This window comes from Balaenoptera acutorostrata, chromosome 3 (genome assembly GCF_949987535.1).
Source record: "Balaenoptera acutorostrata chromosome 3, mBalAcu1.1, whole genome shotgun sequence".
NCBI lineage: Eukaryota > Metazoa > Chordata > Mammalia > Artiodactyla > Balaenopteridae > Balaenoptera > Balaenoptera acutorostrata.
This window is the reverse complement of record NC_080066.1, coordinates 38,033,784-38,055,022: the sequence shown is the minus strand read 5'-3', so window position 1 is coordinate 38,055,022 and position 21,239 is coordinate 38,033,784. Positions and strand designations below refer to the sequence as shown.

Genomic DNA, 21,239 nt, shown 5'->3' with positions numbered 1-21,239 from the left:
AGGGAAGCCCTGATGTGCACTTTTTAAATGCATATTCTAATTAACAAAAGGTCTGTTTAAAAAAGAAATCGTTCCTTACCCTGAGGTCATAAAAATATTCTCCTAGATTTTCTTCTAAATGTGTTAAAAATTTTGTTATTCACAAGTAAGCCTGGAATCCACCTGGAGTTGTGTGTGTGGTGTTACTTGGGGATCTAATTTTACTTTTTCCATATGGATCACCACTTGTCCCAACACCATTTATAAAAGAGTCTGTCTTTTCCCCACTGGTTGGTGATGCCTCCCCGTCATATAGCAAGTTCTCCTTTATGCACAGTTCCACCTCTGGGCCCTTCTTCTCTTCTGTTCATTTTATCTCTTTATAGCCTGATGCTGAAGGTGGTCTGCTTAATTTCCTTAAAAGGTTTTTTGAAAAAATAAATTTATTTATTTTTGGCTGCGTTGGGTCTTCATTGCTGCGCACGGGCCTTCTCTAGTTGCGGCAAGCGGGGGCTACTCTTCTTTGTGGTGCACGGGCTTCTCATTGCAGTGGCTTCTCTTGTTGCGGAACACGGGCTCTAGGCGCGCAGGCTTCAGTAGTTGCGGCTCGCGGGCTCTAGAGCGTAGGCTCAGTAGTTGTGGCGCATGGGCTTAGTTGCTCCGCGGCATGTGGGATCTTCCCGGGCCAGGGCTCGAACCCGTGTCCCCTGCATTGGCAGGCGGATTCTTAACCACTGCGCCACCAGGGAAGTCCCAAAAGTTTTAATATTTAGTAGGACACAGTAGAGGACTTGAAGACAGGAAATGGTGGAGTCAGAATGATGCTGTGTCGAGGTCACTTTGATGAGTGAAGAAATGGATTTTAGAGGCCAAGGCAAAGGGTCAAGAGTCCAGCTGGTGGCTGCTGCAGTGTCCAAGTCAGAGGCGAGCAGCATGGCCGAGGCGTGGGCTGATGTTGGATGTGTAATGGATGTAAAGCAGACGGGATTTGCTGATGGATCAGAAAAATTGGGGATCAAAGATGACTCCTTTTTTTTTTGGCCAAAGTAGCTGGTGGTGTCATTTGCTGAGATGGGAAGGCCTGGGGTGAAGCCGACAGGTGGGCCCTTAGAAAGTGCCTGACGAATGAATGAATGAATGAGTAGGGGTTGGTGGGGGGAGTGAGCCGGCAGGGCCGCCTCACTTCCTGCAGCCCTTCCATCTGATGCCTTAGGGAGGATTAAGCACCATCCTCCTAGTTTAACACCATTAGTTGTTTCAGCACGTGTGTGTCATTTCTCCCAACCACGACTGTCATCGCTGGTGGGGAGGAACATCTTCCCTGCCTGTGCGGTGGCACCTCCCCACCCCAACCCTGGCTCAGAGCAGGGCCCCCAGATTCATGGTCCCAGGACACTGGCCTCCAGACTCACAGGAGGCGCGAGGCACCTGGGGAGGATCCAGCAGGCCGCTGAGGCTGCAGGACCAGCTTTGTTACTCACCTCCTTCCTCAGTAAAGGAAGTGGCCTGGGTGAGTCTCCATGTCATTTGGGGGTGGGGGGTGGGCAGGGCCTGTGCTATCTGCCAGGGTGAAGGAAGGAGCCCCTGGCACATGGGCATGAAGGAGGCCCTGCCACCACTGTGAAGCTTATAGCCTCAGCGGCCCTGCTTGTGTGTGGGGCCTCAGACCAGGGCGGGTTTTTTTGCTCTGTTTACAGCCTGCTTCTGGCTCATCATCCCCGGCTATTATGAAAACACCTTTAGTCCATAAAACATGGAAAATTGCGTCTGAGCACTCAAGCTGAGTCATTTTTCTGAGCAAGCCTTCAGTCGGGGCAGTGTTTTGGGCCAGGCCCGGGGCGGGGCTCTGTGTAGGTCTGCATTTAGCCTGTGGGCAGCCCCAGGTGGCCTGGCCAGTGGCCAGCTCGAGGCCCAGGGCGCAGACTTCGTTCTTAAAATCAAGAACGATTTTAAGCCTCTTGTGTGTGTTGAGAGTGAAGCTCTGTCACCAGGATGGCTGAAGAGCAGGGAGGGACCCCTGGGTTCTCAAGTCGCCAGATAACCATGGGGGCGTGTTGGGCCGGTTGGGGGAAAGATGAAGAGAAAGGGCAGGGAGCGTCTCAGCTGGGGGTGGGGAGGAAGGCCAGGCTCAGCCTGGGTCCTTCGCTGCCCGTGAACCCGGGAGCCCTTGGCCTGAGCACTGCCCATCCCACCACAACCCTGGCCAGGGGTGACCTTCACACTGGGGCCCAGCATGACTCTTGGCTGTAAGGGAAGGAGGGACGAGGGCGGGAGAGGAGAAACCAGTCTTTCTTAAGCAACTACTTCATGCCAAGCCCTTGGCTAAGCTTGTTCTTAGGGCCTCGCGCCTGGTCCAAGAATGCTGGACGCTTGCCGGCTGCAAGGCCTTGGGCCGGTGACTTCACCTCCTAAATGTTCTGTCCTCATCTGCCTCATCTTCCTCGTCTGGCCTCAGGCTTGCTGTGAGGATCAAGTGAGATGATGCAAAGGCAGTCAATAAATGGCCCTTCGTGTTTTTATAAACAGTAATGACATGGTTCACATTTATTGAGTACACCCTGTACCAGGCTCTATGCTAAGTGTTTTCCTCACGGTAACTGACTTGATCCCCCCCAGCAACTTTGAAGTAAGTTTAGTCCCATTTTATAGATGAAAACACTGAGGTGCAGGGACATTAACTTGTTCAAGGCCACAGGAACACTAACGCTGGAGCCAGAATTCTGACCCAGGGGATAATAATTTATGTATTATTAAATACCTCAAGTCAGTTGGATTAAATTGGTGTTTCTCAATGTGAATTCTCCAGAACCTTTGCCTTTGCTCCATTTAAAAACTTTGCTTCACCATCCGATAAGCATGGAAAATGCTGGAACATTGCATTCTCCTTCTGAGAGATTCATAGGGCACTCTGATATACCAAAGGCTCTCAGATGTGCTGTGATGAAAAGGGAAAAAGCAAAGAAGCTGTTTATGTTTAACCCAGCATTTCCAAGCTTGTCTGCTCTCAGAGCCTTATTTCTGAGATGCCCTTAATAAGATGAAGCTGGAGACGTACACATTTTCACGAGGCACTGCTTACCTTCAGTTGCTGCATCACAGGTCTTTTACTGTCTTATGGGGGCACCCCGTGGACCACCTTGGTTTAAGGACCCTGTATTGTTCCTTTGTTCTCTCATTCATTCATTCAACAAATGTCTCTTGAGTTCTCACAGGCACAATGACAGGTAGAGAAGATGCAACTTCTATTTATTTATTTACTTTTGGCTGCACTGCGAGGCATGCAGGATCTTAGTTTCCCAAACAGGGACTGAACCCATGTCCCCTGCAGTGGAAGCACAGAGTCTTAACCACTGGACTGCCAGGGAAGTCCCAAGAAGATGCAACTTCTTTTTTAAGAATCTCATTGTCTGACGGAGGAAACAGTGTGATCAGAAGTTGCAGGGACTGGGGGAGCTGAGTGGATGGCACCTACCCCGCCTGGAGCCAGGGAGGGCGTCCTTGAGGAGGCGTGGCCTCAAGCAGGTCAGTTGAAGGACATTGCGTGGTCAAGGCTGTAGGCGAGTCTTCGTACAATCTGTGGAAAAGCTCTGCATTATCTCAACTTGCAGGACATCCCTGGGATTATCGGATTCCAGTCTATGACGGCTATTTTACAACTCTGCAAATTGCAGGTAACTGATAGTGATTCAAACTAATTCCTGTCTACACTGTAGATTCTGAACCGACCTGCAGAACAGATTGACTTCCCCTCCTCAGTATTGCCTCTGTGTCCACATTCATTTCAATAGTCCTGATCAGTAAATGTGTCTGTTCTTCACATTCTCTTTTGGACTGATTAAAATACCTCTCTTATTGATTTAGGAGTATAATACACTCTTTAACACCTGTTCATTTTTATATATGTGTGACAGTCACGATTCTACCTCTTTTTAAAAGGATAGTAGCAGGAGGCTCCCCAGGCAGAGGGACACGCAGGCAAAGGCCTGGAGGCTTGCTCTCAGCACCCGGCAGTGAGCAGCAGGTGGGCCGACCCCAGTCCTCACCGGAGCAGACCATCAGGAGTTGCCGAAATGGACTGGTTTTTCAGCCTCCACTTACGAAGGGTGGAAGCACTGGAGTAAAACGAAAACATGCTAGTTGCCAGGCATCGATGTGTATGGAAACTGGGGATTGCGCGGCTCTGTGTCACCTCCTGATTAGTGTGTCTGCAGGGGAGTTGAATGCACTTCTGCAGTGGGATCCATCGCATCTTCTGACACTGTCATTGAAGCAGTCTTTCCTCACCGGCGGTCAGGGAGCAGACAATGGGCATGGCCACTTTGTTTAATGAGCTCGCCCTGGCGCACAGACGAAGGGAAAACTTACCAAGAACAGAAGTGAGCAGGGACACCTGAAGCCTTGTGTCTGAAACCAGGCTTGTTAGAATCCCCAATCCTAGGCACCAGAGCCCTTAATTAGCTAAAAAAATTCCTGAAATGCACAAAAGAAGGTGAAAGAAACTGGACTCTCTATCTAGGAATGTCATATAATATATGCACCATTTGAAGGAAGCTGGCTTGGGCTCCTCCAGCCTTGCCCCAAGTGGCTTCAGGCTCTGGGGGAAGGATTTCTTCATTTCTCTTCCTCCTCCCTCGTTAATTTGTTGCTGGTAGCTCTGGCTGAAGTGCTGATGGAACCCCCCTTTCCTGTCCTCCCCAAGGCCGGGTCCTGTTTGGGGGCCCTCGGCCAGGCATGGCTTTGTCCCCATTCCCTGCCAGTGTGCCGCTCTCAGGGTGTTCAGTGGGGACAGCACTGGGCATCTGTGATGTGCCAGGCTCTGTGCTGGGCACCCAGGACCCAGACCCACTCTGCTGTCACAGAGCTCACTATCATGCCGAAAGGTCAGGGCTGTGGGCACATGGGAGGCACCACTGGATGTTCCTCCATCAGTGGGGGACCCTGTGTAGGCAGCTGAGGGGCCAGAGCTGGCAAAGGGGAAGGAAATGGCCATCCAGTCTCAGTACCTGCCCAGACTGGCTTCTGAGCTCACGTAGACACTCTGGACGGACTCCCAGGAATGCAGGGAATGGGGCTGAGGGACTGGGGCGATGGTTGGACCCATTTCCCTGGGACTGGGTGGTCACTGCGCCTTCCCTGAACCCCTCAGGCCTTCTGCATGGGTGGGGCCCCTACATCCCCTTATTCCCTGGCAGGCAGCCCAGCAGGAACCTCTCTGCTCCCCAAGCTCTGCTTTCTTGTTTGAGTTGCATAACAATCTGCCCAGACCAGCTCTGTACCTTGTGCACCCAAGGCTGTAGCCCAGCACAGCCCTTTGGCTAAAAAAACCCAACCAGCCAACCAAACAGATATCTGGCATAGGGAAAGGCTATTGGTGGTTCTGGGCAGTCTTTCTGGGGAACTGGCTCTTGGGGACTGGCTGGCTCTGGAGTGAGCTTGGGTGAGTCCCAGCTGAGGGGTCCTCCTGGAAACTGTGTCCTCCTGGCGAGAGGCCCAGCATCCCATCTGTGGGGCCTGCCGGAGCCCTGGAGAATTTATCCTACACACACACACACACACACACACACACACACACACACACACACACACACACACACACACACACACACACACACACACACACACACACACACACACACACACACACACACAGGCATGCAAAAGGATGTCATCACAAGGGTAGTCATCACAGCACTGTTGTCTTAGCAAGACTAGAAATAACCTACGTATCCAACAGTGGGGGAGGGGGATCAGGGATTCTGGGCGTCCCCTCAGTGGAGTGCTGCAAGTCCAGAAAAAGAACGAGAGTCCCTGGAGTGTGCTCACAGGGGAGGGGGCAGCTCCACTGTGCCCATCCCTCAGAGGCTGCCATAAACCCTGCAGCCGGGGCTCCCATGTCCCTCAGAGGCCCCCTCCCCATGCAGCCTCACTCAGCGCCCTCTGCATCACACTGCTCTGTCCCTGCTGGGTACTGGGGCTGGGGCAGAAAGGTGAGCTGGAAGACCTCAGAGCCAGGTGGGCTGCCAATCCCAGCTGTGTGGCCTACAGCAACCCATTCGCTGCTTTTTTGCCTCAGTCTCCCCATCTGTAAAATGGGGACAATTTACCTACCTCGCAGGTGAGGTGAGCACCTGGTACACAGAGTAGGTGTCTGACAGAGGTGAATGTGACTTTTAAGTTCTGCCCGGTGGGAACTGTGGGCGTGCAGATCAGAGGCCGGGTGGGTTCGGGAAGGTGGGGGAACTGCGGGCTGGGAGGAGCAGGGGCTCAGGCTGCGGCCTTGCCTGTCACACGCTCTGTGTGCGCCCACGGCAGACGAGGGGAAGAGTTCACGCCGCTGTTTTCTGAGGGAGGAGGAGGCACATCAGGCGACACAGGGTGACAGCCCCAGCCCTCACCCCCCCCCCCCAGCCCCCGCCTGCCTGGAGATTCACCCAGCACTGCTGGGGTGGCGGTGACCTCAATTCACCCACGGGTGATGGGGGCTTGCCCCAGAGCTGCGTTTGCTCAGCGAGCTCACTACGTGAATAGAGAAAACGATTCGAGGGAACTTCTGGGGGAGCTGGTGGATACCGTGTGGGGTGATGTTTCCCAGGGTTCTAAGGGGCACAGGGGTTGCTGAGCTGGAAGGCATGGGGGTCTGAGAAGGAAGTTCCCACTGGGTCTGGAGGTCGGGGACCCAGCCCTGCCCGGGGTCCTCCATGGTGTCTGATGGTGTCCGACCTCCTGGACCCACAGACCCTCAGTGGGTTCTGTAGGGAATCTCTGTCCCCTCAGGAAAGTTGGACTTTTTTTCCCAATTAAACTCTTTATCACTTTTCTTCTGTTACTGACTTGATGATTTCCCCCCTTCACTTCCCCTCCTCCTTTAAGCTTATATCTCATTGTTATTCTTTTAATAAACTTTAAAATAAGAAATACATGTTATTTTTTTATATCTTTCAAGGACCCCATGAAGAAGATTTACAATGTCCTTATTAAAAAAAAAACAGGGCTTCCCTGGTGGCCCAGTGGATAAGAATCTGCCTGCCAATGCAGAGGACACGGGTTCGATCCCTGGCCGGGGAAGATCCCACATGCCGCGGAGCAACTAAGCCCGTGCACCACAAGTACTGAATCTGTGCTCTAGAGCCCGTGAGCCACAACTACTGAGCCCGCGTGCCTAGAGCCCGTGCTCTGCGACAAGAGAAGCCACTGCAATGAGAAGCCCGCGCACCGCAACAGAGAGTAGCCCCCGCTCACTGCAACTAGAGAAAGCCCACGCACAGCAACGAAGACCCAACGCAGCCAAAAATAAAATAAATAATTTATAAAACAAACAAACAAACAAACAAAAAGGGACTTCCCTTGCGGTCCAGTGGTTAAGACCTTACACTTCCACTGCAGGTGGCGCAGGTTCTATCCCTGGTTGGGGAACTAAGATCCCACATGCCTCCACACAGAGCGGCCAAAAAAAAAAAAAAAAACCAAAAAAACAAACATACAATGTCCTTATTTTTCAGATGAGGAAACAGTCAGCGAGGACAAGGGACCTGGCTGAGGTCACCCTACTGGTAAAAGGCCAAGGCCCAGTCTCACTCACATGCCTTCCTGGCTCCCTGACACCAGGCACCGGCTGGCACTGGGCCATAGGGCTGAGCAGAGCAGGCTGGCCCATGGGGGCCGGGGCGGGTCACAGCCCACTGAAGGGGGCAGGGGCCTGACCTGTGGGTTTGGGAGGTATGTCAGGGAGGCCTCCAGAGAGGGGGTCTTGGGATCTAGGGGTGAGGGAAGGAGGGTAGGAAGGGGATTCTGGTGGAGGAAAAAGCGTGTGCAAAGGCCGGGTGGTGTGGGGAAGGCGAACTTAGGCCAGGGTGGCTAGAGTGAGGGTGCAAATGGAGAAGGATGGGGTCAGGGCTGCACTCAAGAGGTGGGAGTGGGAGGTGAGGGTAGTGGAGTCAGATGGGGCTCGGGCCCCCCCAAGGCTACAGGGAGGAGAACCCTGGCCGGGCATGTCCCAGACACTTACCGAGGCTGGGCCGGGCCCTCAGCTGCCTGGGTCCAGGGCCAGTTAGAATGGGCATCTGTCTCACAGGCTTAGGATCCCAGGACAGGGACAGGAAACTCTGGCCGAGGGGCCAGGAGACAAGCTCAATGGTTCTTCCAGCCAAGAGGGGCTGAAGACCCTGGAAACCAACTCCCCTCTTCAGCTCTTCCCAGGATTTAGGTGCCCAGGTCGGGATCTGCAGAGACTCTGGGTCCTCATGCTGCCTTCCTAAAAGCCTTATTTACACTAAAGTGTTAATGACTCATACAGCTTAAAATGTAGTGGTTCTCAACTCCGGCTATTCAGAAGAATCATCTGAGGTGTGTGTGAAGGTAATGACCATTGTTTATATAAAAATGACACATGCTTGTTCTCAGACAAAACAAAACAAGCAATCTAGAAAAGTACAAAGAAGGAAGCCATAAATCCCCCCATTAGAATGCCAACTTCCTGAGCAAAGGATTTTTATCTCTTCTGTTCTCTGCTGTATTCTCAGCTCCTAGAACTTTCTGGCACAGAGTAGATGCTTAATACAGCCCATCATTCACTGTTAATATTTGGTGAACGTCATCTGTACACAGAGAACTTTGGAGAGACAACGAGGTACAGGTAGAGAGAAAGGTAAATAGGTGGAAATAATTTTTAAAAATGGGATTGTACCACACCTGCTATATTTTAAACTACTTAATTTTAATTGAGTTTAACAGAAAGAAAATGAAAAAATTGCTGAATCTTAAATAAATTTTTACTTTCCACAGAGATATTAGTTCATAATGAATGTCTCTAACAGTAAGAAAAAAATTATGAAACTCATTAAGAGATTGGAGTCTTGGGGAAAAAAAATAAACCCTTCACTTTGGGCAGGCTCAGTATTTCTTGGGATGAAAAAGATGATCACTTCCTGTATACATCCTCCCTCCCCACACCCTACAGCTCCTGATTTTGATGCTAACATTTTCACTTTGTCAAGGTTTATAACACTTACACTCTGTTCTGCAACTATAATTCTCCTAGTATTTCGTCTTAGTTCTGTCCTTAAATAGATTCCATTCCATTTTTTAAGCTCACTGTGCCCCTGAGTTTTGCATTCGGAGTCATTTCTTGGCTGAATCAGGAAAATCTGTGAAGGACTTTGAATTAGACCAACAAAAAAGACTGGTGGGTGTCCTGCATTTAGGGACTCATGCCGTTCATTGTCTTTGAGCAAATCTAAGTTGTAGAAAACCTAGAGCAGGGCTTGTCCATCAGAAATGCAAATGAATTTTGTCCAGTGGAATACAACTGACTGCTGTAAATCCTATGTAAATTCATTTCAGTATTCCTCATCTGCCTATATATGTGTGTGTTGTTCCAATTTTCCTTTGAATCAACTGGAAAATATTACTTGTTCCCTAATTACTTAAGTAATTACATGGAAAATATTACTTGTTCCCTAATTACTTAATTGGAAAATATTACTTGTTCCCTAATTACTTGAGTTTAATAAAAATTTTGACATGTGTTCATTTTATATTGTCTGAGAGTCCTGATTTTACCTTGGAAAAAATGGACACTTTTTTTTTTTTGGCTGTGCTGTGTGGCTTGTGGGATCTTAGTTCCCCAACCAGGGACTGAACCTGGGGCCATGGTAGTGAAAGTGCCGAATCCTAACCACTGGACTGTCAGGGAACTCCCCAAAACGAACACTTTTAATGGTTAGCTAGATTTCACGGCTGAGTATGTTTTGTTTTTTTTTTCCTTCAAAAAAAGGCTCAAGGGTGCTATTTTCCTCAACCCTTTCCATGTTGTCTATGAATCCAAACAACCTCACTGGGTGTCAAATTCTTGGTTTCCCCCTTTCCATACCACTTTGAACACTCAGCTCCCCTGTCTTCTGGTCTTGAATGTTGCTGTGGAAAAATCTGAGGCTATCAACCAAAAAAAAAAACAAACAAAAAAAAACCAACCCTCACAAGGCTACAAATAACAAAAGAGTTTATTTGGGGTCTTAAGGATTTTAAGTCAGGAGACACACACTTGGGTAAAACCAAAAGAGTGCTCCAGGGAAGAGGAAGAGTCAGGGGCTTGTAAAGGGAAAAGCCACGAGGCTGTACTGACGCAAGAAAGGAAATATTTGTCCTTAAGGTACTGGCTGTCATGAGTTATTTGAGGGTAAGGGTCCAATAAGTATCTGGAGTTTCTGGGACATTGGACAGATGTTCTGGATGTCTGTGTTAACACAAGAAGATTCCATCTGGGCTGAGGCGTGCTTAAGTCACACTCCCTCAGTGGCCTCCGGCTCCATTTTAGAGAGCTCCCTTAGCAATACTGACTCCATTTTTATTTTCCTTTCATGAGGTCAGATTGATTTTTCTCTCCCCTCGTTGTTGACTTGGCTTTTCCTCATGCGTGCCTGAAGGGTTGTTTTCTTTATCCTTAAAGTCCAGCAACTCCACGGGATTCAGTGTGCTCCCGGTGTCCATCAGTCTGAATCCCTCTTGTACTCTTTCAATCAACACAGTGGGTTCTCCCTTTGTTTCAGGGAGAGTTTCTCTAAACATCCTTTTGCTTTAGCTGTTGGATAATCTACTTCAGGGACTCCAAGCCCTCTGAGGTGGGAAGGTCTGTGTTCCACAATGATCATCTTCTCTTTAGTTGTTTGAATTTATGTGTCCTCTTTCTCTGAATTCACTGTGACTAGTTCAAGTTTCTCTCTGTGCCATGAATTTGCTTTTCAGACCTGGGCTCTGTGTTGTAACTCAGTTTTTAGATGTGCAGTGGTCCTGCTTGGGTCCTCAGTGTGTGTCCTTTCCTCAAGCTCTCTTTGCAACTCCCGATGCTATATATATATATTTTTTAAATTAATTAATTTGTTTATTTTTGGCTGCGTTGGGTCTTTGTTGCTGCGCGCGGGCTTTCTCTACTTGTGGTGAGCGGGGGCTACTCTTCGTTGTGGCGCGCGGGCTTCTCACTGAGGTGGCTTCTCTTGTTGCGGAGCACGGGCTCTAGGCGCGCAGGCTTCAGTAGTTGTGGCTCGCGGGCTCTAGAGCGCAGGCTCAGTAGTTGTGGCGCAAGGGCTTAGCTGCTCCGTGGCATGTGGGATCTTCCTGGACCAGGGCTCGAACCCATGTCCTCTGCATTGGCAGGTGGATTCTTAACCACTGCGCCACCAGGGAAGCCCCTGATGCTATTTTTTAATCATCTCTCCTCTGTGCTCTTTTTATATCCGACTCATCTTCTCATTAACTTTTCTCTCTCCTGAAGCTATTAGTTTCAGGGAAGCTGCCTTTGATCCTCAGCCCCATCTCCTTCCAGCCGTGCCCTCATGAGATTTCCTTCCCCTTCCTGGCAGTTGGCAGGGTGGCCTTGCGAGTTCTTTTCATCTTGCTCAGTTAATTTGAGCAACTCCTGCAGAGTTGGTGGAGCAACTCCACCACTTCTCACACGGGAACCAGGCTGCCTTCCCCCAGAAGGACGGTTTCGAGAGCTGTGTTGTTTTTAGTCTGCTTTTTGGGAGCCCAAATATGCAGGGGTTGGGGGAGACTCCCCCAACCGAGGGCACCCTTGCTGGGGGCACAGGTCTTCTGTTTCCTGCCATCCCTCACATACCCTGCATCCCAGACACCCTCTGCCCAGCCAGGCCTGTGTCCTACTCCCATGTCCCAGGCAGCCCAGGATTCATGAGGACGGAGGGCCCTGGAGGCCACTGCTCTGGAGATTGTCTTCTTAGTGTGCCGGCTCATTCTTTTCATAATTTGTCGTTGTTGCTCACTTTGTCAGGTATTGGTGTAGGTAGAGTCTGTGTTCTCCCCTCACTCTGCCTTCTAAAGTCTGAAATCCTCTCCTAGGCAGCCTCGTAACAAATGCAAATCTCCAGGTCCTGCCCACCCAGAGGTCTAGAGGCCCAGAGACTCGATTCTGTGGGTCTGGGTGGGACCTCTCCCTTCCCATCCCAAGTGATGTGGGTGTACAGGCCAGGGTTGAGGACTGCTGAGTCATTTACCAGGGCCATTTACATTTTTGTCAGATTAAAGGAATGCATCTCTGATTATGTAAAATCACATGGCTATGAACATTTCATAGTTTTGGAATGTCCTAGTGGGTGGGCATATTGGATCATTCATTCTATTGGTGAGGATTCTGAGGCCCAGAGAGGGGAAGTGACTTGCCCAAGGTCACGTAGCAAGTCAGCAACAGGTTTGAAGGGCTGAACAGACAGGTTTGAAGAACTGGAAATTCCAACCCCAGATATGGGGCCTCGGGATCAGGGCAGCCAACCTCAGAGGGCAGGAAGGTCTTTGCCTATGGCATGAGCAGCTCACTTCCCATCTTCGGGTCTTGAAGAGAAGATATGGTTGTGGCCCTTCCCCTGGGGAAATTTGGTCTGGAGCGTCACTGGGGAGGGGGGCCAGGCCAGGAGGCACACCACCAATCCCAGCCCTCCCAGGAGGAGTAACCCCACTTCCCCTCATACCTGCCTCACCCCATTCACCCACTGCCCCATAGCCACGCCTCATCACCAGCCCAGGACTTGGTCAGGACCTTGGGTCAGGCGGCAGTTTGAGTTGTCCTGGTGAGGAAGCAGCATCAGAATAGGTGGGGAATCTGGGATCCTGGCTAAAGAAGGATCGGTCAGGCCTTTCTGGGAGGGTCCCCTACCTGCCCAGGGAAGGGGCTGCGGGAGCGGTTTGGGCCATGACAGGGCAGTGCAGCTTGACCCTCCATCAAGAGGATGGGCCAGGGACTTCTCTGGCGGTCCAGTGGTTAAGACTCTGTGCTTCCACCGCAGGGGTGCGGGTTCAATCCCTGGTCAGGGAAGATCCTGCATGCAGTGGGACCTGGTCAAAAAAAAAAAAAAAAAAGGATGGGCCAGGAGCCTCTGGGCAGCTGGGTCGAGCTCTCAGCATGTCCTGGGTGTTGTTAGCCCCTGGCCTGTTCTCGTCCTGCCCCACCAGCCTGGTGACATCAGGCAGCCTGAGGAGAATCCCGGGCCCAACCCTGCCTGGTTTCAGGGCTCAGCTGCCTCAGGGACTAGCAGGACCCTCTCACAGGTTGCGGTGAGGGTGGATTCCTGCAAAGGCTTGGGAAGTGCAGGCTCCCTGTAATGGAGCTGCTGAGCTCGGAATAGATCCATTCCACAGGGAAACAAGAAATACTTTATTGGAGTATTATTGTGAGGAGATGGGGAAAAGGAATCTCATCCTTCCCCATAATAAAGCTGCAACTGCTTTTCTCTCTGGGACATTTCTGCTCTTTCCTTGCTAAACGCCCCCTCCTCCTCCTCTCCCACCCCCACCTGGAGTCCTCTCTATTGTTCAATCCCAGCCCTCTGTTTGCACAGCTCTTACCAAAACAGGGGGGGCTGACAGTAGCCCCCAAGGGTGTCCCGCTGAGCGTGTGAATGAGGACGGTGGCCACGGCTTGCCCAGCGCTCGCCATGCTCTGGGAAGTCCAGGAAGCGAGCCTGTGGCAGGACCACCCTGACCCCATTAGACACAGGAGCGCCCAGGGAGGAAGTGCCAACTCGGGATTCAGACTCAGGCTACCCAGGCCCCAGCTGCTGCTGCAGCCGACCTTGAACCCATCACAGCATGCACAGGTTTCTTGGCTCTACAGCAAGCCCAGGAGGAGACAGGCCAGGTATCTACCACCATTCCACCAAAGCCCATTTTTCAGATGAGGAAGCGAGGCTAAGGGAAGCTAAGGGCTCACGTGGCTGATACGCCCCAGAGCCTGCACTCACCCTGTTCTGCAACTCCTTCGGCTGTTTTAGTCTGAGCTGCACCATGGACTCGGCACACCTCTCCATGCCCGATCCCCCGGCTGTCCCAGCCACCCCGCCGAGCACACCATCTGCTTGATCTGTGATGGGGCAGCTCCCTCCCTCTTCCCCGAGGCTTGTCTCCCCCACTAGATTGCAGGCAGCTGGTCATTATGGAGAACTGTCATCAGACTTTTTTGCCTGGGGTTTACACTTCCTAATTTGTTCTCACCATTTTGTAGTGTTGAGTCCTCTCCTCACTTTGGAGAAGGCTTGGCTCTCAGGTAAGGAGGTGCAGAGCTAGCTGAGTCCTGGGTCTTGGTTTCAGGGAGCCCCTGTGTGTTCCTGGGAGGAGCTGTACTGTCCAGGGAGCCTGCTGAGGCCTTCTTCAGCCTCTCTGAGGCAGGATCTCTTAACTTTTTAGGGGTGCTGGCCTCTTTGACCATCTGAAGAAAGTCGTGGCCCTTCTCCCAGAAATCTGCACAGACATACAAAAAGAGTACATACAATTTAGAGGTTTATACACCCTCTGACATCCATCCCTGGGTCTTCCAGGGGTTCCTAGAGTCTGTATTGAGACCTCCTATGTTAGGAGGTGCTGTCTGCCAATTTCCAGAACCCAGAATCTGGTTGCTTATGATGATTATATAGCTGGATGTGTCCATGCCTGAAGGAGGTTTTTTTTTTTTTTTTTTGCTTTCTGTAAATTCATTTACTGCTTTAAAGTTTTTAACTGTTTGGCAGTTACAGGAATCTTTTTTTAATTAGAAAGAAAAATATTTACATCTCAAATACAAAAGAAAATTTTAAATTATTCTTGGTTGATCTCTAAAACCCAACCACTTACATGTGCATTTTTTTTTACCAACCCACTTTATCTATTCAACATGTGCATCCTGTGTACTTACTAAACATTTACTTGCACTTGCATTTCCTGTGTCAGGTTTATTCTCTCACCCTGGAGAGAGATTTCACATGTTGCTTCCTCTTCTCAACTGCATTGTCAGGATTAAGGCTTATGGCATCAAAAGTTCCTTTGTCAATACAAATATGAAATCCAGACAGCTTTGTGGAAGGATTCAAAAAGTCTTCTTCTTTTTTTTATAACTTTAAAAAAAAATTAATTAATTAATTTTTGGTTGCATTGGGTCTTCGTTGCTGCACGCGGGCTTTTCTCTAGTTGCGGCGAGCGGGGGCTACTCTTTGTTGTGGTGTGCAGGCTTCTCATTGCGGTGGCTTCTCTTGCTGTGGAGCATGGGCTCTAGGAGCACAGGCTTCAGTAGTTGTGGCACGCGGGTTCAGTAGTTGTGGCCCTCGGGCTCTAGAGCGCAGGCTCAGTAGTTGTGGCGCACGGGCTTAGTTGCTCAGCAGCATGTGGGATTTTCCTGGACCAGGGCTTGAACCCGTGTCTCCTGCATTGGCAGGTGGATTCTTAACCACTGTGCCACCAGGGAAGCCCCCAAAAGTCTTCTACGTTCAACTTAATGTTAGATAAACCTTTTTTCTCTATAATACTTCCAGAAAGCTGTATTGCAGAAGGAGAGTAATCAATTTCAGAAATATTAGAGAAACCAAATTTTGCCTCCTGTTCTTTTAGTGATCTCAAGCCATATTCTTCAAGATCTTTGTTTTCTCCCAGTTCCCCTCATTTCCTTCTCTATCAGACCAACAAGTTCAGCCAGTAAAACACCATTCCCGTTCCAGTATCAAGCACTGATGCATCCAATGGAATCTTGTGTTTCTGCCTCCACCTTATTAGTCAAGCCATAACCAGATTTCTCCTGTATCTCCATATTCTTGGAAAGTTTGCAGTTCTCTCTCACAGACAGCATCCCAATGCTCTCAGGTGCCCAGTACAGACGGGGTGAAGTCATCCTCTCCAGGACTGCCCTCTCATGTGGTGGCTTCTTTTCTTGAGAGAGCAATTTCAAAAAAAGGATCCGGTTGAGAATGGCTGACCTGAGTGAGGACTACATGCAGTTTATTCGCCAATTTCTGCACAGATACAAGCAACAGACAACACAAACATAGGGGGGTCTATGCTACAATAACAAAATTTCATGTTCAGTGAGTGTCAGGCAGTGTGCTACCTGCTGATCACGCATTATCTTATTAAACCCTCATAACAATCAATCCCATAGGGTTATGCTATTATGATCACTCTCAGGCACAGAGAAGTTAAGTAACTTACTTAAGGTCACACAATAAATGGATTCAGTTGGCCTTTGACCTCAAGCACTCTGACTCCAGAGCCATTTGCTAGTCTTCCTTGCTATGAAATGGTGAAACACAGCCCGTGGGGTGACTGGTCCCATTCTGTTCTGAGGTTTGGCTTTGGATGTTGTAGGGTCGAGGCAAAGGGACCAGGCTCTAAGTGAATGCTGAAATGACGGTTTTCTGGAAAGCCTCTGTAGCACATTGGCGCCCCAAGCCCCCTATCTCAAATCCCCAACGGACTGTATCATGAAGTGGCATTTGCCTGGCTTGGCAGGGAGACAGAACTCTGCTCTCCAGCAAATTTGGGGGGTCATGTGACCCCATTTGACTCCACAGGCTGGCAAGGACTGGGAAATCTCAACTTACACTCTTTCCACCGCTTTTAAGGTTTCCTTTACCTCCAGTGTTCTCTGCAAAGCGCCTGCGGGAAACAGTGTTCCTGCTTCTGCTTCCCTGTTGCTGAGTCTGTTGAAGACGTACTTGGGTGCTGGAGGAGCTTTTCCGTGACACCAGACCCCTTCCTGCTAATAGCTCTCACCAAGGAAGGCTGTTCCACCCGCACATTCCTAAACACCCTCTGGAGGCTTCCGGCCCACCCTACAGGCTCGGCTGACATTGCGGGGAAACCAAGGATGAAAGAGGTTGCCTTGCCCAAGGCCCGAAGCTAAGTTCCCAGCAGCTGAGGTTTGTATTCACCCTGAGGGCTGACTCCTGGTGCCCTTTCCTCTGCCCTAGGCAGGTCTCAAAATGTGGGCCCGGGGACTTCCCTGGTGGTGCAGTGGTTAAGAATCGGCCTGCCAATGCAGGGGATACGGGTTCGATCCCTGGTCCAGGAAAATCCCACATGCCGAGGAGCAACTAAGCCCGTGTGCCACAACTACTGAGCCCACGCGCCACAACTACTGAAGCCCGTGTGCTTAGAGCCCGTGCTCCGCAACAAGAGAAGCCACCGCAATGAGAAGCCCGCACACGGCAAAGAAGAGCAGCCCCCGCTCGCTGCAAGTAGAAAAAGCCCACGCGTAGCAACGAAGACCCAACACAGTCAAAAAGAAAAAAAAAAGTGTGCCCGGGGTGGCCGGTGGCCTCAGCATCACCAGGGAGCATGTTAGAAATGCAGACCCTTAGGCCCCAGCCCAGATCTTCTGATCCAGAAACTGTTTTACCCAGCCCTCCAGAGATGCTGAAGCTTTGAGAACCACTGACCTAGGCTTACTGCCTTCTCAGCTGGGATGAAGCTCTGCACAGGTAGCGATGATTAAAGTTTGAATTCCAAGTCCTCCATGCATCCTGGTCTTCCCCACACGTGAGTGGACTCCAGAAAATCAATACATGGGGAAATCGGCCAGCTTTCTGAGAATGAGTAAGACACCAATAATCAAACGCATCAATGCACACATACAAAAGGAAATCTAAGTGAATACTGAGGCCAACTGGAAGGCAACTTTCACTTGTCTTGGTGAAGCCAACAGAAACAATAAGGGGGGAGCCTCCCCACAGGCCTGGCAGTGCCAAGTGGGCAGCGGGATTTTAAGATCCAGTGGGCGCCAGCCCCCCGTCCGCATCCTCCTATCTTATCCTCTCATGGGGAGGGCCATCTAGGCAGGTGCCTTCATAGCGGCCCCTTCACCCACTCATCCAACAAATGTTATTAGGCACCTGCTGTGTGCTAGGTCCTTCCAGCCAGAAGCCCAGTCTGGGGCAAAGCGCAGACCTCGGCTAAGGACTGCGGAGGGAGTGGCAGGACTTGTAGGGTGGGGGTCCTTGCAGGCCACCTGGGGCCCCCTTCTCCTTTCCCCCGTGCAGCACCCTCTCCTTGAGCTGGAGTTCCTGCTGTGCTCCCCACTGGTACCTAGGCAGGTGACCCAGCACAGGGCACTCGTGCCCTGCAAGTGAGAAGGGTGGCCAGGTGGGGAAGTGTTGCCTTCTGCTCAGGAATGGGCAGGGTGGGCCCTGTGGTGATGGCCGGACCCTGGGCTCCCCAGCCTAGAGGCCACAAGCCACTCCAGCCTCAGCACCCTGTGCAAGTTCAACTCCACTGACGCCTGCTGGCCTCGCTTGGCCCTGGCCCTGGGCTGGCCCTGGGAGGGGGTGCTTGCTCCAGGCCCACAGCCTATTCCTAGTCCACTGGGGGCTCTGACCCCACAGCCCTTCTGGAGCAAAGCCAAACCCCAAGGTGGCCGAGTGGCTCTCCCTTGCTTTATTCTGATTATAAAAATGATAGAGTTTTTTTGTAAAAAGTCAAGCAATTCAGAAAAGTAAAAATCATCTCAATTCCACTACTGTTAATATTTTGGTGAGCAACCCTCTCTAACACACACACACACACACACACACACACACAGGTAAAGTGACAAATAAAATCTTTACTAGCCATGTTGTTCTGTATCCTTTTTAAAAAAATGAGCTGTCATTTAAGAGACATACAATGCCGAGTGCTGTGCCTTATGGCATGGCCCTTCCTGCAGCCCACGAGGGGCCTGGGGTCCCAGGCTGGGCAGCAGGGTGGCATGGATTTACAGCAAAGGAGTAGTACTCTGTTCGGCTCCTCAAAAACATGCTGTGGATGACTTTCTAGGTCAATAAGCAGAGCATCCATCACATGCTCTTAAATATAAAAAATACATTAGCACAGAGTTGGCATTTTTTTGTGGGGTGTCGGTGTGGCCTTTGCGGAATTACTTGCCAAGCTCGGAGGAGGCAGCGTGGGCTGGACAGAACCCTCATGCGCACACGCATGCATACCCCACACATCGCAGGAGATCCTGGGCCCCAGCGGGGCTGCACTGGGGCCTGGACCAGGGGCTCCCAAATTGACCCCTCAGGCAACAAAGCGTCCTCCTGCCTGCAAAGGGCCGGGACTGTTGGTCTCCCTGATGTGGGATCGCTATCTTTCGGGGATGTCTTCAAAGCATGTCAACAGCCCCTGTCCCTGCCCCATGTCCCCTCCTTGGCCAGTGGGATCTGTCAACTCCTGTCACCTTGCTACCCTGAGAGCTGCTACTTCTCTTGCTGGATGAGCAAGAGCCTCCTGCCTGTCTGCTGGCGTCCGGCCTCACCCACTCCAATCATTTTCTGACCCTAGGGTCAGAGTAATTTTTCGAAGGCAAATCGGATCATGTCTCTCTGGCTTCAGAGCCTTCCCTGGGGACAGGTTCCCGCTCCTCAGCCAGGACCATCTTGGATGGCTCCTCCACCTCCCTCAGCCCGTCCTTAACCCCGGGGAGGCCCCCTCTCAGGCCAAGCTCCATCACACCTCCAGCCTTTACCCCTGCGGTTCCCTGGGGTGTCCTTCTCATGTTCTGAATTCCTACTCATTCTCCAAGGCTCAAACTTCATTTCCTGTGCCCCCCTGGACTGGACTAGGTCTCCCCTGGGGGTTCCCGCAGCACCCCCATACCCCAAGGCTGCCTCTCCTCTCCTTCCCCCGGGGTGAGCAATCGCTGTTTCCCTCCCTGGCTGTGACCTCGCTGAGTGCCAGGGCCATGCCTGGGTCTCTGTGTTTGGCCCAGCAAACATTTGTGGGACCTCTGACCAGAGGTGCCGGCAACCAGCTCGGGCGGCAGGGCCAGCGGCTACGTTTACCGTGCAGATGAGAAGTTGAGGCTCAGAAAGGCCACAGAGCTTGCAAAGGTCACCCAGCGAGTGCAAAGGGAGCAGGACTGCTGGGCTGGGAGCCGGGACCAGGCGGTGACAAGTGGATGGCGGTCCCCCGTGGCAGGGTACGTGTGGTCTGCACTTGGCAGGCTCGTGGGGCTGGCGTGGGAGGCCTGCTCTCTCAGTAACTGTCAAACCACGGCCGCCGCAGAGGTTGATGCTTCCGTCTTGAGGTTAGCAGGGTTCCCTGCTCCCCAGGTCACGAAAGGCTTGGGGGCCCCTCGCTGGGGAGGAGGCTCCAGGGTGCTGGCCGTGAGAGGGACTCCGGCCGCAGTTCTCGTTTCTCAAACACGCCTCCTTCCAGGCTGGGGTTTCAGACCGGTCCCGAGAGCAGTGAAGGTCACCGGGTCTGGATGTCCAGTCACCTCCCCTGCGGTGCCTGGCTCCAGCTCCTGCCCCACGGAGGGGGATGCAAGGACCTGTGTGCTCTGCTCCCACACAGAGCTGGGCAGGGGCCAGGGCCCGACCTCTGTGGGAGCTTGAGGCTCCTGGCAGGGGCTGAATACATGGGACCAGGACAGGCCGTGCGTGTGGGACCCACAGGGACAGACAGAGGCCCGCTGGAGTGAGCTCCCGCATCCCGAGTAGGCTGAGGGCCATCCAGGTTACCTATGGTCACCAAACTCTCTGTGGGATGCTGGAACCACACGGTCGGGCTGTGACAACACCAAAACCCCATCCCCCACACCTGCAGGCAGTAGGGACACGGCCTCAGGCCCTCCTCCCTGGTTGGGAAATGCCTCCCTTCCTCAGAACCACTTGGCTGTGTGGACTCAAGTTCAGGCTTCTGGCTAGCCTCTTGTCCTGTCCTCTGTCCTCTGCCCCGCAACCAGAACAGGGGCCCAGCAGCCCACTCTAACCTCTCTGGGATTCTGTTTCCTTCTTCCTTCTTCTCTTGCCAACAGGGAACACGGGTCTGGCTGAGGAAAGTCGGTCTGGGGGTGGGGAGAACAGGAGAGTGAGTGTTTTTTGAAAGGCAGGAGCTTTCTAAAGGCCAAGGGTGCTTGTCTTAGCAGCTCTGGTGGTGTCCGGCACAACTGTGGAAATTGAGCCCTTGACTCCTAGCAAATGGGGGCTGGGCCCATGGCCTGTGGCACCTAGCAGGGGCTGGTAGAGGCTTGGGTCCCCCGAGCACGTCCCACCAGCCTGCTTCTCCAAATCCTGTCCGTGATGCCACGTGGGGGACATGATTTCTGCCTTGAGTGAGAAGTGACTGCTGGAGCCTCCTGGGGACTCCACCCTGGCCTCCGCTAAAGGCCTTAGGGGCCATTGTCCCTCTGCTCAGAGGCCTCTGTCAGGATGGGGGCCCAGGGTTGGGTGAGATTCACCCCTGCCACCAACCCAGGCTGCTGCTCAGAGCAGGAGAGCCGGTGGGGGGGGGGGGGCCTCTGGGAGCCTCCCAAGCACAGGTTGGTCCTTGGGGGCTCAGAGCAGCTCCAAGCCTAGGAGGAGCAGTTTCTTAAGAAGAGCAAGAGGGCCTGGACCACAGCCTCTGCTTCCTCTTCTGGATAAAAAACCACAGCTTAGCTGTGCTGGCTGATAATTCTGCAGCTTCTGTCCCTGGGGCCTGCCCCAGGGGCCTGAAGTTTTGAGCAGGCAGGCCCTGGGGCTTTTTGGGTGGAAAAA

At 51.9% G+C, this 21,239-nt stretch overlaps 1 protein-coding gene and 1 long non-coding RNA gene across 6 annotated transcripts in view; both read right to left on the bottom strand.

Moving 5' to 3' along the window:
- Window positions 1-9,971: 9,971 nt before the first annotated feature.
- On the bottom strand, window positions 9,972-15,838 carry LOC130707478 (uncharacterized). The gene is made up of 3 exons (XR_009007358.1): window positions 14,651-15,838; window positions 13,975-14,220; window positions 9,972-12,819 (listed from the first exon to the last, which is right to left on the bottom strand). It is a non-coding gene; the product is annotated as an uncharacterized LOC130707478 (long non-coding RNA).
- Window positions 15,839-17,171: 1,333 nt separating this feature from the next.
- The window catches only part of BLM (BLM RecQ like helicase), a 95,122-nt gene continuing 91,054 nt past the window's right edge, over window positions 17,172-21,239 (bottom strand). For 4 of the 5 annotated variants that reach the window (XM_007194307.2, XM_057544166.1, XM_057544165.1 and 1 more), the window contains 2 exons: window positions 20,474-20,548; window positions 17,172-17,309 (listed from right to left, as the gene is read on the bottom strand). The gene's annotated coding sequence lies outside the window, so the exon portion shown is untranslated. The remainder of the gene's footprint in view (window positions 17,310-20,473; window positions 20,549-21,239) is intronic. The other variant, XM_057544164.1, reaches the window with a different exon arrangement.